Source organism: Anarhichas minor, unplaced genomic scaffold (assembly GCF_050575085.1).
Source record: "Anarhichas minor isolate MPS153535 unplaced genomic scaffold, ASM5057508v1 ptg000033l, whole genome shotgun sequence".
NCBI classification, from domain to species: Eukaryota; Metazoa; Chordata; class Actinopteri; order Perciformes; family Anarhichadidae; genus Anarhichas; species Anarhichas minor.
The window spans coordinates 5,253,109-5,270,000 of record NW_027466479.1 but is presented as its reverse complement, the minus strand read 5'-3'; the positions used below and the strand labels follow the sequence as shown (position 1 = coordinate 5,270,000).

At 46.9% G+C, this 16,892-nt stretch overlaps 1 protein-coding gene across 22 annotated transcripts in view; it reads left to right on the top strand.

The window, feature by feature from the left end:
* Positions 1-16,892, top strand: part of macf1a (microtubule actin crosslinking factor 1a) — a 187,635-nt gene that overhangs the window by 139,641 nt on the left and 31,102 nt on the right. The gene's annotated exons all lie outside the window — the stretch shown is intronic.

Genomic DNA, 16,892 nt, shown 5'->3' with positions numbered 1-16,892 from the left:
TTTATTGAAGTCATCGGGAGATGCACGCTGCGTTTGCTCGGACGTGTGTCTTTGTGTGACTTTGTGTGACTTTGTGTGTGTGTGCGCGCTGGGTCTAGGTCTTTGTGTCTGTCTCTGCCTCAGGAACAATAAATTCTTTCTCACACACACACACACACACACACACAGGCGCAGGTGAAATGCTCTGCTAGTTAATATAAAACTACCCCTGAGAGTTGGAAAGGAGGAGGGTGGATTTAGGAGAGTAAAAAATCAGAGAGAGAGAGAGAGAGAGCGAGATGGCAGTTACTTTTTTTTCCTGCTGCCAGGTTACCACAGAGGCAGGCGGAGAGTGGGCCGGGTGGAGAGAGAGAGAAGGGAGAAAAACAAGGCTTTGAGGAAGAGAATGACATTAAATGACTGTTTTGAAGAGATAGATTATGGATTTAGTGTGGCTTGGGAAGCGGTGAGAAAATGGAGAGAGACAGAGAAAAGTATATTTTCCCGTCGACAGGTGTTCCCCCAAGAGCAAATAAACCACCCGGAAAAGTCAATAATAGGCACTCCACCTGTGTTTGTGTTTGTGTCACTTAGCCGCACTAAGTGGTTTTTCGAGCCTCCCGACGCAGACAAAGGCGGTGAGAGCCTTCAACTTCGGCAAAACCACAACGGTGTTTCGCGTGGCTATTTAGAGGACGCTGTGATCCGAAGTCCCACGCACCACCTTAGCAGTAAAGTTTTGCACCACAGTCTGACCCCCCACCTCCCCCAGGGGAAAATTAAACCCCTAATCCTCTTGTCCCCTCACTCCTCTTTCAACACCCTCCCTCCTCTCTCTGTCCATTTTGTGACTCTTAAACCAGCCGTGACGACCGAGGAACTAATAAGAGGAGAAGCAGATCTGCAGAGGAATTGACTAATCAAGTTGAATCTTAAACGGGTCACGGGGGGTCACTGGGCGAGGCAGAGGGAGAACGGGGAGGGTAAAGGGCAAATGAAATGAGCCTAATGTGTTTATCAGTTCCTTTACTCGTTCCCTGCTTTCTGTTCTTCCATCTCTCCTCCGGAATGTGGCCCACATCTGCGAATGCTTGGATTTAAACCTTGTTGTGGTCTGTGTGTATGGGATTGTCGGTTAGCCGTGGTTCACGCGAGAGTTTCTGAGCTCGGTGTGTGTGTGTGTGTGTGTGTGTGTGTGTGTGTGTGTGTGCGCGTGCGTGCGTGCGTGCGTGTAGAGCAAGCAAACCGGTGACAACCCCCTTTTGTTTCTATGAAGACGTTTGCCTTGGACGCTGCAATGACAGCTGCAGCGCAACTGACAGAGAGGGAGGGAGGGAGTGGGTGGTTGGAGGGAGGGCGGGCGGTTAAAAAGAAAGAGTGGGGTATTTAGCATATTTGACATGCAGGCCACGGGGCTGCTCTGTGCAACAGTTGGGAAAGAGAGCGCTCCGCTTGGGAGTATCGGAAGTGTGTTTTGAGGCAAAGGAGAGAGCGAGAGATGAAGAAAGATCAGCCGAGCTCTGCCACACTGCTTTAAACAAACAGGAGGAGGAGGAGGAGGAACGCCACAACTGACCCTGAGAAGCCTGCAACTTTTGATGACAAGAGAAACACAAAGCAGCTTGAAGCTCCCTGCCTCTGCTCTATGGCTGCAGGTTGCCATATTTGCTGGTATCCCCCTTGTTCTGACTGGACCAGGTGGCTGTTTTAAAAGTTTTTGTGTGGCATCCTGAAGAAACAGACAGCGCCCCACTCCACCTCCTCTCCTGCTTTTTTGTGCACGTCCCCTTTTCCTCCTGGCCCCTCGGTCTCTCCCTCTGACACACACACACACTCTCCCACACTCCCCAGCAGGATTGGGTTTCAGTGAAGGCGCAGACGGGAATGCACAAGTGGAGTCTGTGAATATCACAGGCTTGTGTGTGTGTGTGTGTGTGTGTGATTATATATCTTTTCCATATTTAATTTTTAAACCGGTGGCATTCTTGCTGCTACCGACTCTCCTTCAGCTCGACTGAGGGATTGTGGCTCAACTCTGACAAAGGAGGAAATAAAGGAGTGAATAAAACCAGACTGGACTCACTTCCTTGTATGGAACAAATGCTTTGGGCGAAAAAAAAAAAAAAACTCATTACTGAGTGATAAACCTCTTCCTCTCCTGTCGGCTAGCAGTCCCGCCCCCTCTCTCCCTACCTCCATTCCTCCCTCTCTTTCTTTTCTCTTTCTCTGACTCTGTATCATCTCACTCTCAGAGGACACTGTTTTGTGCTCCAAAGTGGAGAGGGGCGGGGAGGCGGTCCAGCCCTGGAGAATTAAGAGTGGATTACAAAGCTGTGATGAATGTCGCCATCTCACATCACTAGACCCCCCTCCCCCCCAAAAAAATAAAAAAATCTTGCAACATTGGCTGGTAGAGTAAGTGAGAGCCTGGAGGAAACCCTCATCTGGGTTATATTACAGCACATTAATTCATTTGAAATTCCTCTTTTTTATTTTTCCTCCTGTACTCATTTGGAAACCGTTTTACTAGCCGCTCGCTGCTCAGCGTGAGATAATCAGCTGATATTCAGCCGGTATTTCTTTGGTAATGAGCAAAATCCTCCGCTGCACAACTCTCTTTCTCTTTGGCTCCACGCCTCCCTCTCTATCGCTACATAACTCCCCTCCTCCTCTGCCCCTCTCTCTCCCGCTCTCTCTCTCTCCCGCTCTCTCTCTCCCGCTCTCTCTCTCTCTCTCTCGGTCTCTCTCTCTCTCTCATGTGTTTTTTCTCTTTTTTTCCGGGAGAGAGGAAACCAGCGTGATTGGAGCACTTCCTGTGTTTTAATACCAGTGCAGGAAACAGAACAAACGGAGCTGAATTCAAACAAAAACAGCAAGAGAGCAGGGAAGGGTGGTAGTGAGCGTGAGTGAGTGAGTGAGCGAGCGAGAGAGACAGAAGGGACATGTGAGTGAGTGAAAGAGAGGAGGCGAGGGGGGGGGGGGAGCAGTGAGAGAGCGAGAGTGAGAGGAAAAGAGAGATTTTTTTAGCAGCTGCAAACCATTTCAGCTGTGTAGTGGCCTGAGAACAGAGACTGGGAGTGAAAGAAAGAAAGAGAGAGCAAAGCGTTGGGAGCCCACACAGTCTCACAGAGAGAAGAGGAACTGGGATTGCGTGGCACTTTGTTTCATTCTCACTACGGAGTCGGGAGCAGGAGAAAGGAGACGGCAAAGAAAGGAAAGGGAGCGTGTCCTGGGATTGTCTGCCGGGGAAAGAGCGAAGCCTGGACTGGAGCTGGGAGGGCTGTCTGGGTCTTTGCCCTCTGGATACAGTCCCACGACTCACCGCTTTGCCTGCCCGGCTGGTCCAGGAGCCCCCAGCCCCCCCTTTTCCCCCAGATGCCCTCATTCATTCCAGCCTCACCCCCTCCAAGGTCCTGCCTGCTTTCGAGCTACTGTACCACCTCTCCCCTGGAGCTGTGGATGATCTGAGGACGAGAGAGAAGGAAAGCAAGATAAAAGAAAATAATTGAAACACTGACAGGGATTTTCTTCGTGCAAAAGCGGAGCACTTCTTCTCTTTGTTCCGGATTTGTCATTTTTCTAAAGACTAGACTGTTGTGCGGATGATGGAGTTAATTTTGTTTCACTAATGATGATCGTAATGATGGTTACGAGATGTCTTGGGGGGGAAAGAATAGCCTTTGCCCTGCAATCACAAAGCCCTGATTTTTTGTGATGGAAGCAGGGGACAGAAAAAGAAAAGAATGCTTGAACAGTCACCGGACCACAAAGTGGCAGTGACTTGGTAAAGGGATTTCTATTTTCATATTTTTCTGGAGTTGGGTTTTCTTGCCCCAAAAAGACATTTTCTGTATTTTGCATTGTCTTTCATGTACTGGATTTCATATCCTCGTTCATTTTTCCTGCAAGGAATATTTTTTTTCAACAAGTGAAACAAATCCATGGAGTATTGCACTTTCTTGTTCATTGCACCCCACGCAGCCTTTCTTTTATATAACTGAGAGTGGGTTTTTCTCACCTTAAAAGGAGACTTTTACACTTCCCTGCCTGTCTCTCTCCGAGACTGTTGAAGTTGTCCAAGCCCTCTCTGCCTTTTCCTGTTGTGCCAAAGAGAGGAGACGAGACCAGAGAGGAGGAAGGAGGCAAGAGCTTAGTGAGAGTAAAAAAGGAAAAAGGGGTCAAGGAATGAGCTGCTGTACATGAATATGGAGGAGAGAGCGGTGCTCTGTGATTCTCACAGCAAAACAAAGGGGTGTTATCTGCACGGCCCTCGTCTCACCTTGGACTTTGTACTACTCAGAGAGGGAGATGTTGACCGTTTCTTTCCCTTCATCCCTCCAGCTCTCCCTCATTCCTAACCTGCCTTTCAAATAAACAGAGCTGGTGATTAATATGGTGCCGAGGGGGAGGGCTGTCTCCCCCACTCCCTCGCTGATGCCGCACAGCATCTCAGAAAGACCAAGGAAATGCACAACTGTTGAGGTGACATAGGAGAGAACGCAACACTCACCAGTGGAATGAGACTGTGGATGATATAATTTTGAATCATTTCTTGGTATGTGAAACCTAAAGGATTGCTTAAATGCAGCCAGATGGACTGTGTGATTTTGTGGATTATTGGACTGTTGAGTATTGAAGGTAAAGGAATTCATTCTCCACAAAGATCCCTTCTTTGTGAACTGTTTTTTAAATAACATTTCTGTAAGTGCAGTGCCACACCTGCACCTTCAACAATAGGGTTTCTGTGGCAGCCCAGCAGAAGTGAAAAGGACAGAATGGGGAAACCTCTGAGCCGCCCGGACTGCCTGAGGCAGAACCCTCGCTGCCTTGGAAAAGGGGATGAGGACGAGGCATACATAGAGGATTGCTACGTCCCCCAGCGATCCATATATGATACAATGCGCATCAATGAACAGATTGACCAAGGGACCAAACTGTGTCAACCTTCCAGGAGCACTCTAGGCTCTGGTGGGGAGGTGAGAGGAGAGGGAAGCACTCTGTCCAGCAATGGCACCATTGGAGCTGATTTAGGTGGTGTTTTTGTCTCCAGGAACGCAGAGCATGCTGGTGGAGCGAAGAGGCTAGATGAGCGAGTCATCTTTGATGCCTTAAAGTTAACTGGTGATCCTCAGATAATGTCACCACCAGTTGGCATTGTGGGTCCAGGTTTACCCATTGCGCCGTCCTCATCTGGCTCTGGTGGGGTAGCTGCAGTGGCCAAGAGGCGTCATCAAGGTGGCGATAAGAGGGACAATCTGAACCGTCGCTCTTGGAAAGCCTTTATGCCTCCAAGTTATCCAGAGTTTGCTGAGAGACTTGAGTTCTCGTCTGTCGAAGGGGCAGAAAAGCGTCTGTCCGTGGCAGGGATTCCTCTCTCTCCTCTACAGCCAATACCTTCTCACCTCGCCCCATCCACCCCTACCTCCTCCACTCCTTCCTTACCTCCTTACACACCCTCCCCTCTATCATCTGCTCCCCACACTCCCCCTGTATCCTCTTCGCCGTCTTTGACACCCACAGTAAGCCCCGTGCCGCCTCTCCGGCAGCATCCTCTTAGCAGGCAGAAACAGGTTCATCCCGTGCTGCAGAAGCAACACAGACAGACTCATGTGGCGCCGTCACCTTCCAAAGAACACTTAACCGCCTTTAGCCAGACTCATGCACCCCAGGTTTCTGGAAATACACCACAGCACAGCCCCCGTGTCTCCAGACAGGTAGAGAAAAGAAGGGAGGATCACAGACGCACTAGCAGCTCTTCTAAATCTGCATTTAGGCAGATCCCAGAGGAGCCCGCTGAGTCAGTTAAGGCTTCAGATTCAGAGAGGGACTCTCCTCTTTTGGACCAGGACCAGGGGGACAATGCCCCTCTCATCCCACCAAAACCAGTCTTCTGCCCTCCGACCAAGGCCCGCACCTGGCCCCGCAGTTTAACAGGGAAACGAACCCATGTCGGCCTGAGACACAACTTTCCCGTACTCCCCCCTTTGCCTCCCCTATTGGGAGAGGATAGCAACACAGATGAAGAGTCACTTTATCTACTAGACCCCCCATCTCCATTCCTGAGGGAGGAGGATGGGTTGGTATATGGAGGTCTGCCCCTCTCCCCATGCATCAGTCAGGAGGGAGGTGATGAGGGGCTGCTCGGCTGGGGTATTGAGGGTAGTGAGCTTGAGCGCACGACTTCCGAGCTCAAATTTGAGGAGGACGAGCGCAGGATTCTTGAGGAGCTTGAAGACGAGGAGCAGGAAGAGTGCAGCTCAATATTTGAGGAGGAGGAGGCATGGCAAAAGGAAAGGGATAAAGCAGAGGAGGAGAGAGCTCAGAGAGAGGAAAGAGAGTGGGAGGCAGTTCTTAAATTAGAGAATAGGGAGATAATTGACCAGTCTTGGGATAAGGAAACACTGGAATCAGAGGGATGGGATTTAACGGGCTCTTCTGGACATTGGCCTTTATTGACTCCCCCCACAGGATTTGGAGGCCCCGGAGCCCCCAGTGCCTCACCTTGCCCCAGCTCAGGGGCTGAGTCAGATGACCTCTTCTTAGAGCTAGAAAAGCAATGTCAAGTGGATGAAGGAGAGGAAGGAGTGGAGATGAGTGTAGACCCTGAGCCTCTTGATCCCTACACACTTCCCTGTTTAGAGGAAGAGGGTAGAGAGGAAGAAGCAAAGACTTCCTGGGAAGATTTTGAAGGAACTCTTCCTCTTGATGCAGTTAACTCTATAGAGCCTGATAGCCTTGCCCCAGACTCAGAGAATAGTACAAACAACTCTAATTTATATCACTCTGAGCCTACAGAACAGATGACAAACTTTGACTTGGTGCGAGCACAAGACTGTGAAAAGGAACATGGTTTCATCGATGAAGAGTGCGATGTTGATTATATTACGGCCAAAGCAGAGGTAGAGGAAGAAGAGATGAGTTACCAAACAGACTCTGCTCTTGGTCAACAACTGGAGTCAGACTCCAGTGGCGTCCACATGTCCCAACCAGACAGAACTGGCATCAGTGACATTACTCAGACAGACTGTGAACAGGTGAGACATGCAAGGACTGAGGCCGAACCAGATAGTGGGGCATCATCAGAGCGTGATGGAGAGGACTGTGTGGAGAGAACATCCTCTCCGTCTCGCAGCCTTCTCAACCCGTACTGTGAGGTGGAGCAAGTGGAGGAGGAGACTGCGCAGGACGAGGGTGTACTGAAAGAGGAAGAGGAGTTAGGAACAGAGTGGGATGTGTATGACCAATCTGAGCCAAGTTTGGACAGTAACGAGGGAGCTCTCGTGGATCACTCCCCTGAGCCTCCACTCACGGGTGAAAAAGAAATTGGCGATGAATGTACACAGGATGTTGACACTCAAACTTCCTGTGAAGTAGAGCCGGTCCCCTCAGAGATTCACAACCCTGTCGTGGCAAAGACTTGTGACACAGAAGGGACATGCTTTGCATCGGAGATTTTTGTTGTCCCCACAGATGTGGTCTCAGGACTGGACATGTCTGAGCAACAAGACCCAGATCTGGAAACTTCAACAGAAGTGACAGCTAGCACCCCAAAATTGGACTCTGTTCCTCTCGTACACCCTCAACATACAGACTCGGCACCCCCTCCCTCTTTACCTCAGTCACCTTCTAAACCGGATTCTCATGGTGCTGGTTTGAATACTAAAGACTCTGAGGCCTTTGTGATATCAGATAGTTTTGTTTACCTGGCTGTATCTGCGCCTCCCCAGTACCCCAATGACTGTCCCCCATCTCCACTTGAGGACTCGATTCCCCCGAGTCCTGTCCCCAAACCTCCCTGCTGCCCAGACCCAGAGGAGGAGGGAGCCTTCCTCTCCCCTGACAGCTTTGTTTACATGGCGGCACCCGAACGGCCCCAGCCTGGCCCTTCTGATGGCTGCTCAGCCTGCGAGGATACTCAGGAGCTGGACTTGGACTCGTACTCTGAAGGGACCCACTCTGGGATGGACGGGGTGGAGTTTGTCCTCGGCTCCATGACGGGGGACAGTGACTGGGAGTCGGACGGTTCTGTTCTGGACTTTCCTTCTCTCGTGTCTACAGACCAGGTCTGGGACCAATTGGAGCCAGGCCTGCTACAGGCCCTATTTACACAGACAGAGACAAGCCAGACCTGTAGACCCCAGGAGGACGGGCCCCAGACGGGGGCCACAGCTTGTCACACAGACCCCGTCTTAGAGTCAAGAAGGAGCTCTAAAGCAGAGAATGAATCAACGACTATATTTCCAAGTTCGGACACTGACACAGAGGCAGAGGTATGCTCTCATTTACTAGTTTGTATAATAATTCATTTCCATGAAAGACTGTATACTGAACCTCATTTTGGTACCGTTAGTCTATGTATTCAGTCTGCCTTATCATTCATTGTGCTGTTGGTGCAAGATGACACAATTGAGTGAATTGAGGTTAACCATGAATTGCATAGTGCAGTCATATTGTAACATGGGAGAATACATAAAAGAAAGACATCTGGGAGGTGGTTTGCTGAGCATTTATATATAAGCACAAATCCAGAGTGATTTGGAACAGATATAGTACTAGCATGCAGTGCCAAGTAGAGAGAAAGTATTGAATTGAGCCACAGAGACGTTTGTTTATTAGTTTATTTAGCCCAAAAAAGAGACGTGAGGAGTAAAAGAGAAGTAAAACTCTGTTTTCAGCAATGAATGCATTAGACGTGGACATGTGGACACAGGGCCAGAGCATGGAGAAGGAATTGGGTCGGGTATCTGAGCGTAGAGTGTAACAGATGTAGACATAGCATGGAAAATATATGTGGGAGGGTGAAGTTATGTAGACGCCATAATTAGCTAGTTGTGTTTCTGTAGTGGGGCTTTAAACGATTGCAATATGATGCTCAGAGGGGGGTTTGCTACTTATGGGAAACTACCCTCAGGGTCACTGGGTGTGTGTGTGCATATAGTGTGTGTTTGGGTGGTGGGAGGGTCAGTGCTAATCTACAGTGCATGCACATGTTTGAGATCGATCACATGTTTGTTTGTTTGAAGCTAAAAGAGCAGCGTGTGCCCGCGGGCCACTTATGATGCTGATCTCAAGTGCACAGCGTTTATCTTAAGGCCAACCTATTGTTGTGTTTACACTGTGCGTATATAGACCACAGAAGAGTACATGGACTATGTGTCCATACAAAGGCATGGGTGCTGGGTGTATCCCAGCTGTGTGTGTCCACACTTTAAAGTTAAAAGAATTTGTGAGAAAGGTTGCTGTTTGTATGTGGAGTGAGACTCTCACTGTTTGGGTTTGTAGTGTTACTGCTGCCGTGTACAGACACGGATCTGAAATTGATATCCTTCGTATAAATGCTGCAAGAGTAGCATGTCGTGGAACTGACACAGAGGGCTGTCGGCGTGACTGTGTGTCAGACTCGTCCCTCCGCATTCATCTGCACTCCGCCTCCTTGTTTGTGTAGTGGTCACTCCTCTCTCCCGTCAACCTCAGCGTTTGACCCAGATTTGCCTGATCTGATCCCTGTTTTTTTTCTTTCTGTTGTTGTTGTGCACAGACTCTGAATTTAGCTAGTTTTTGCAGTCCATTTTTTTATCATGCTAGTTGAGAGAATGGATATTTTTTGAAACATGCAAAATTGAAAGTGTGGGGTTATGGATATTATGTCTGATTTCCATGTGCATTTCACTACCAAAGTTTACCCCATTCCTAACCTGTTGGTAGAGGCTTAATATCCGGCAGAGACATCTAATAATCTCCGTGCACATCATGAACCCCCACTACAGTGTTGGTGGCCACTGATGGTCCCACGCTGACGATGCAAACCTCTGGTCCTCTTTGAGTACATTACATGTTGCCTGCTCTGAATACCCGCTCTGCTCTACCCTTTTTCTCTGTGTGTTTGTGAGAATGTACGCGTGTGTGTTTGTTTGGGTGTAATTGATGTTTGCGTCTTTGTGCGTTATCAGTGGTCTGTTTGCTCTGTGTGCAGTCACAGCATCTCTGGCTTCAGTATAATGTAATCAGATGTCCCGTCCACTCAGATCTATCAGAGGAGAGTTATCGCTGCACAGAGTGCAGACGATCGGTAACGACGTCACGCTTGGTTTTTAGGAGAAAAAAAGCTTTCAGAAGTCAGAAAGAGAAACATGGGGAGCCTGTATGCATCAAAACTATACTTACTACTTTTCTATTTCCAAGATCAGACAAAGAAGAAACTTTTAACACCCAAAAATAAACTTTTCTTTAATGAATTTGGAATTTTGTGACACCGAAAGGTGACACATCCACTTTTGTTTCGCGTTGAATTCTCCTTTTGTTCAGCCGTGCTCCCTCTCCTCAACGGACTCTCCTTCTCCCCCCCTCTCCCCCTCCATGCTCGGATGGTGTTGGTGCCGAGATAAGGAGGTGAGAGGTAAATACTGAGGGGGAGCTGCCTCTGCCAACATGGCTACACGCAGTGCGTGAGGCTTTCTGGGGAATATGAACTTAGATATCTGATAAGAATGTGTCAGCACTTAACACTGGAACTCCGGTCCTGTCTTTCGCTCTCCGTTCTGTTTGTTGTCCATTGACCTGTCTCGCTTTCCCTCACATCTGTCTGTCTGTCTCTTATTTATTTTCCTTTTCTGCACTAATTATTTCTCCTTTTTTGCTCTGTTTTTTAGTTTTCTTTATCTCCCATTCAATCAATATTCTGCTCCAAAACCAAAAAATACACCAGGTCGTTTTTTAGTGAAGTTGCTGACAGAAATTCATTGATAAAGGGGACGTTGTGAAGACATGGAGAGGACGGATAGACGCACTGAAAGACAAAGAGGCAGACACAAACAGAGCAGTGACGGGCGACATGGAGGAAGCCATTGTTTGCACAGGGGGGGAGAAGGAGGAGGAGGAGGAGGAGAAGAAGCACCTTTTAGTGCCGTGTGAGGCTTTGGTACAACGATAAGAGAGCTAGGCTGGCAGGCGCACGCAAGCAGAAGGTCTTTGGATTAATATGGAGCTCGTTTTAAGGCGCAGTGTGAGTTTGCGCACCCCACAAACACACACAGACAGACAGATGGACGAGCTCGGCATGCTGTTTGATGAAGTGGGGCGAGTGAACGCACAGACAGACAGACTGTAAATCCACTACAGTTTCAACACACAGTACATATAAAACATATTCCTGCAACGCAATGCAGGTCTCTTAAATTCAAGAAGAAATGAAGAAAAGCTCTTTTAGATCACATTCCTCATATTGTGCACGTTGCGTATTGTATCATCTTTTCTCTCTATAAAACAAAATATGACATGTACTTACATAAACTAGTACCAACCAACGTTTAACCAATAATATCATGACGTCCATCCATCAATCAGGTGCGTGCGTGCGCAGCCACAGTCCTCTGTAGCTTCGTATCGTGCTACTTTCTAAGCCCGCCCACTTTTAGCGGTCCAATGCGGAGGATTTGATTTAAAATCTCTCTTGTAACTGCGCACCGCTTAAATATTCCGTTTCACTGGAGAATGCGTCACAGAACAGAATGTCCACAGAGCATAGTGTGTATGCAGTCCAAACGGATATGGACCTTTTCTGTTGTTGCACTGCATGTGTATACTTCAGAAGTGCTTTCCTGGAAGTAGACTGCTTTTGCCAGTTTTGTATATTAGTTTTGGTTTTGAAAATAGTTTTGAAATCAACTCATGAGGTAGTTTAAAAAAAATGTATCGACTTTCTCCCCCAGATATGTCAAGGCTCTGAGTAACATCTGAAAAGAAAGCAGGGACTAATATCTTAGTCCATGACCTCTGTGGTTGCAGAAATATGGTTTGGAATTTGATGTAATTCCGGACATGGCAGACTGACATGGGATTAAAATCACAGACGTCCTCCACACTAATACAAATTACTAGCGGGCCCCAGGTCATACTAGTCCCGTGCGAATAGAGCTTAACTGTGTGGAATCTGCAGTTCCCAAATCATTTTTTAATACAAGACTAGCCGGAGCGAACAGGGTGGGGGAAAGAGGAGGCATTGAAAGACGGATGTGGAAGCAGAGAGAGCGAGAGACAAAGCGGGGGACAGAGAGAACCAGGTGGCTCCAGGTCCGCCGCTCGTACATTTATGTTTTGATTGATGTGATAATTCTGGTTCTGAGCAACCGCCTCCGGGATTAAACCTGCGAAAAACACGGAGAGAAGGAGGGCGGGGGGCGTTTGGGGAGACACAGAAAAGCATGAAAGCAAATGCGGGAACACATTGATCTCCCCCTGTGCAGATGCATTTCAAATGTAAAAAAAAAAGACAGGAGATCTAATATTTGAAGCGTTTTTCGACGATTTTACATATTCTTGTTTCGACATCACTCTCCTTCTCTCACGGCGAAATCAGCGAGACAACAACGCTCGTGTGTCACCCTCTCTTTGTCCGTCTCACAGGGATCTGATTAGCAGCACGAAAATATGTGAAGAACAGGAAGAACATGTACGAAGGAAAACAATGTGTGTGTTTGAACAATCGCATCTCTAAAGGAGAAAAGGAGGCGGGACATTAAAGAGGACAGTCTGGTTTGAGTCAGCACGCTTTGAATACAGAGCACATTTGCATGAGATTTGTATCCGTTTGTTCATGTTGGAATAAGCCATTTCTATCCCGTGTCTGGGATGGGTCAGTCCTCTCTGGTAAATACCCCCCCATATCGACATCAGTTTGGAAAACACATTCCGCCTTCCTTCCTCCCCTCATTCCTTGTTCCATTAAAAGGGAAAGGAGGCAAGTGAAGGAGGATGAGGGGTTGAAAGACAGGAAGAGAGTGAGAGACGAGGCAGAGGCAGGACTAGAGGGTGAGGGAGGGAGGTGACGGGGTTCACACATGGTTCACACTTCTGTTTCTCCCCTCCGGTTTTGCATTGATCGCTCATATACTTGAATCAGTCTTTAATAGAAGGCCGGTCCCGTCTTTCTGTTTCAGTCCCCCGTCTCTTCTCTCCGGTCGAGTGCAGCTTCAGAGGCGACACTTTAAAGATGCACAGGTTGTTTTTTTTATATGACCACCAGCTCTTTTCATGATCACATGGTTATGGAAATCCGTTGTGAAGGGAGAGCAAGATGAAAGGAGAGAACACAGTACAGAGAACTACTTTGAAGCTTTGATAACAAGTTGGAAAACTCAGTGTGCAACATCCTGCATGCTCCAAATTTCTGTGAGATACTACTTCTGGATGCATGCACACATTTTCTTTTTTATTCCTCTCATATTTTTGCAGCAGCAGCTTGTGTTTCCATGTGCTGTCGTTAGTGATTCTCTTTTCTCAGAGACTTGTTTCCTCATCTGTCCGGGTTAACAAACCGATTGTCCTTGAGGGACGGTTCGGCTGTGCGTCACCAACACCGTTATTCCTCTCCTCAGCGCTATTGGCTCGACAGATGACGGCTAAATATAGAGCATCCACACACATGTTCATGTACAGCAGACATACAGTCAGTCCACAGACTCAATACAGCATCGATTCCTAAAGTCAGTTTGAATTACACCTTTAAAGTACGTTTGGAATTCCTGCTTGAAAAATGACAACGATTTATCAACTATCAAAATAATCAGGAATAACTCAGGAATGACTTCATAATCGTAATCTTTTTTCTCGTAAATTTTCGACTTAAATCTCAAACATTGAGGTTTGTATTTTCTCCCTACAGTGGCCCTAATACGTTGTATTTAGTTCTGTCAGGATTTGACAACTTCAAACGTGTGAATTGTGAGTAAAAGTTTAACTGATAGCGAAGTTTAAATCTTTATCCACAAATCACAGATAACCAGGCAAAGAATCTGTCGTTAGATAAACATAAACATTTCTCTAATGCCCCCCCGCCCCCAGCTTTCAAACAGCCTCTTGAACTGATGTCTATTTGATGAGACAATGCAAACAGTATTTAGACAGATCCACTTACATCCCAGTGTTTCTTTTGTATCGTCTGTCCACACTGAGCTGCGGCTGAAGCGAGAAAGCCGGTAGAGTCCAGATGGAGAGACTGAGGATGGGAGAAAGCTGTGGTGGTGGTGGTGGTGGTGGGGTGGTGGGGGGGGGGGCAAAAAGAGGGAAGAGCAGAGGTAGAGAGACGAGTGATGACGTGATGAGAGGAAGAGGAGGAGGTGATGGGCAGAAGGATGACAAGTACGGCGCTGAGTTAGCTCAGTTAAGAGCGTGTGCGTTGCTGCGTGCTGGGCTGAGGTGGAGAAGAATGACAAGTATTTGGGATGTTTTCCAGAGCTCTGGTTTAGTGGAGTCAACCGCTCTGAGAGGGAGGGAGGGAGGGAGGGAGGGGGAGAGAGAGAGAGAGGCTGAAATGGAGGCAGAGGGAGAGAAAACACAAAGAGTAACAGAAGATGAAGAGGACACAGTTAAGCACACAGCGCCAAAACACGTTCATATACATCCATGTGTATGTTTAGATGATGAATGGATGTTCTTTTCCTTTTTTGTTCCCCTATCTCTGACACACACACACACACACACACACACACCAGGATAAGGCATGGTAGGGTGGAACAGGTCATGGCTGCAGTCATTGTTGTTCTGGCCGACAGACTTCCTGTTCCAAGCGGCTATGACGCTCATCACCACAACACAGCTGCGTCCAAGCTGGACAGGAACACTCCCACACACACACACACACACACACACACACACACACTGCTCATTCACATTTAATCAGATTCCTACCTGTAGAACACGTCTATTTTATACATACATGCACGGATTAGGAACTATATGCACGCGCTCACACAAAGCCTTGGCATGGAGAACCTGTAGTTTGATGCCATATTTAAACCAGATGAGCAGAAAACCTGTAAACTCTTAGATTGTGACCCACTGCAGAGCCTCGGACACACGCTCCAGCAGAACCACCCACTAAGTATAATGTCTGTAAACAGCCTCAACATGTCATGAATCTCAAATCTAAGCTTTGACAGCTTTTCAATGCAGCGGGATGTGTTCTGAATTAAAGGCAAATTATAAATCCTTTATTTAGACTGGATTTGTCGTTTAGCTTTTTCATTTGAAATCATCAAAGAGGAAACTTTGATGTACTTCAATATAACCTCAAATATAGACTGATATTCTGAGATATCCACCTTTTTCTTTTACTGCTAATATTCAAGGCTAATATTGTTCATACCACCGCTTTGCTTTTAATCGTTGTCAATTAACAATTAAGTTTAACTTGCTAAAATGTGCAGACACTGATAGCGGTCTGATAGCTGGCTGTGTGTTTGTTGTGGGAGTGATTTATGGAAGATGAAAGAAGGTTTTCTTATAGAGGAAGAAGCATTTCTTGTTCAGATGTTTTTCTTTCAGTTGTATTAGGTTCAGTGGTGGTTTGTTGCTATTTGACTGTTGGACACCCACGACTGTTGTAGCTTCTTCCAGACCATAGTGAGGTTTCACTGAAACTCAAACCTACATTTTACCTCACTTTAACTGCACCCTCTTCAGTATTGTCACACCAGCTTTTTTCCCCCCAGGCGTTGGATTTACCAAAATCTGGTGTGTGTGTGTTGTGGATGTGCACATCTGGTTGTGTGTGTGTGTGTGTGTGTCTCTGTGTCTTTCTGTGGCCATTGGGGTTTGGCTGCCAAAGCATTTTTAAACCACCAGGCCTAATTCTCCCTCTGTGGGCCTTTTCTGAATGTCAGGACTTCTTAAACGTTTTCATGACAACCCCCACCAACCCCCACCAACATTACAGCCTCGGGACCTCCATTTGTCTGGATTTTGTCCCAGAAACGACCGAAACAAAAGGAATTTCATCGGCGGTGGTTTACAGTGTTGCCACTGGTCAGGGAGCTGATGGAATACCGTGAAATAGTGAAAGTTATTTTGTTGGATATAGCAGGGTGCTTCACAGGAATTTAGCAGAATCCAATGGTTTTTCTCACATTTATTGCATTAGCTGTTGGTTTTGGGGTAGAACTGTTTACACTTTTCAAAATACATTAACAAATCAGGCAGGAACTAAATTTTATCGGTCAGGGATTCACTCCAAATTATGAAACGTGAAATTGAGAAGTACACAGTTTTGTATTGGAGCACAGTGGGGCAATGTAGTGTTGCCTTGTGTTGTTTTAGGGATGCAGCTAAAGATAACTTTCTTCATCGATCAATATCTTAACTGATCACTAAATCTTTTAGTCTTTAGTTTAACAGAAATTGAAATTGCTGTTTTTTTTTCAAACACCAATCAAAACACAAATAACTATATATTCAATTTAAAACTGTAAGAATGACACATTCTTACAGTTTTGACACAATAACCATTGTATGTGAGATCACCCATGGACAGACAGCGATGTTCACACTCGCTCACGCACACACACAACCGATCTCACAAAATTATAACAATAATCAGTAACAATTTATTGTTTTGTTGATTGTAAAAAAATGTTTGTAGATTCATTTTCAGCATCTGTAAATAGTCTTTTGAGTGGAAATACAATTAAATCGAAGACACTTATTTGCTCGGACCTCCCAAATGGGACCTTGGACCTTTACTTTGAGAAGCCCTACTCTATATAGTCACTGGTGGAGTGCAGGGTATGCGGGGTGTACACACTTCCTTTCCTGCTGGGTTACAGTACATCTATCAGGCAAAAGGCCATTGGAATATATAGGCCAGTGTACCCACTTCCTCCTCGCTAACCTACCAATATGCCTAATAGTGCACCCATCTCATCTACGACCGCTACAACACTGTGTGTATTTAGATGCAGTAGTGGCCCAGATTTGCTATGACAGAGTATTGGATGTTGCTTCGTCTTTTTTTTTATCGGTGCCCGGGAAGTCAAGTCTGGTTGTCTTTAGTGTCGGGTGGCTGCCTCTATTGTCATCACAAGATGGCTCCAGCCCTCCGCTGTGACGTGCGTGTGCGAGTAATGCGTCCAGACAGGCGA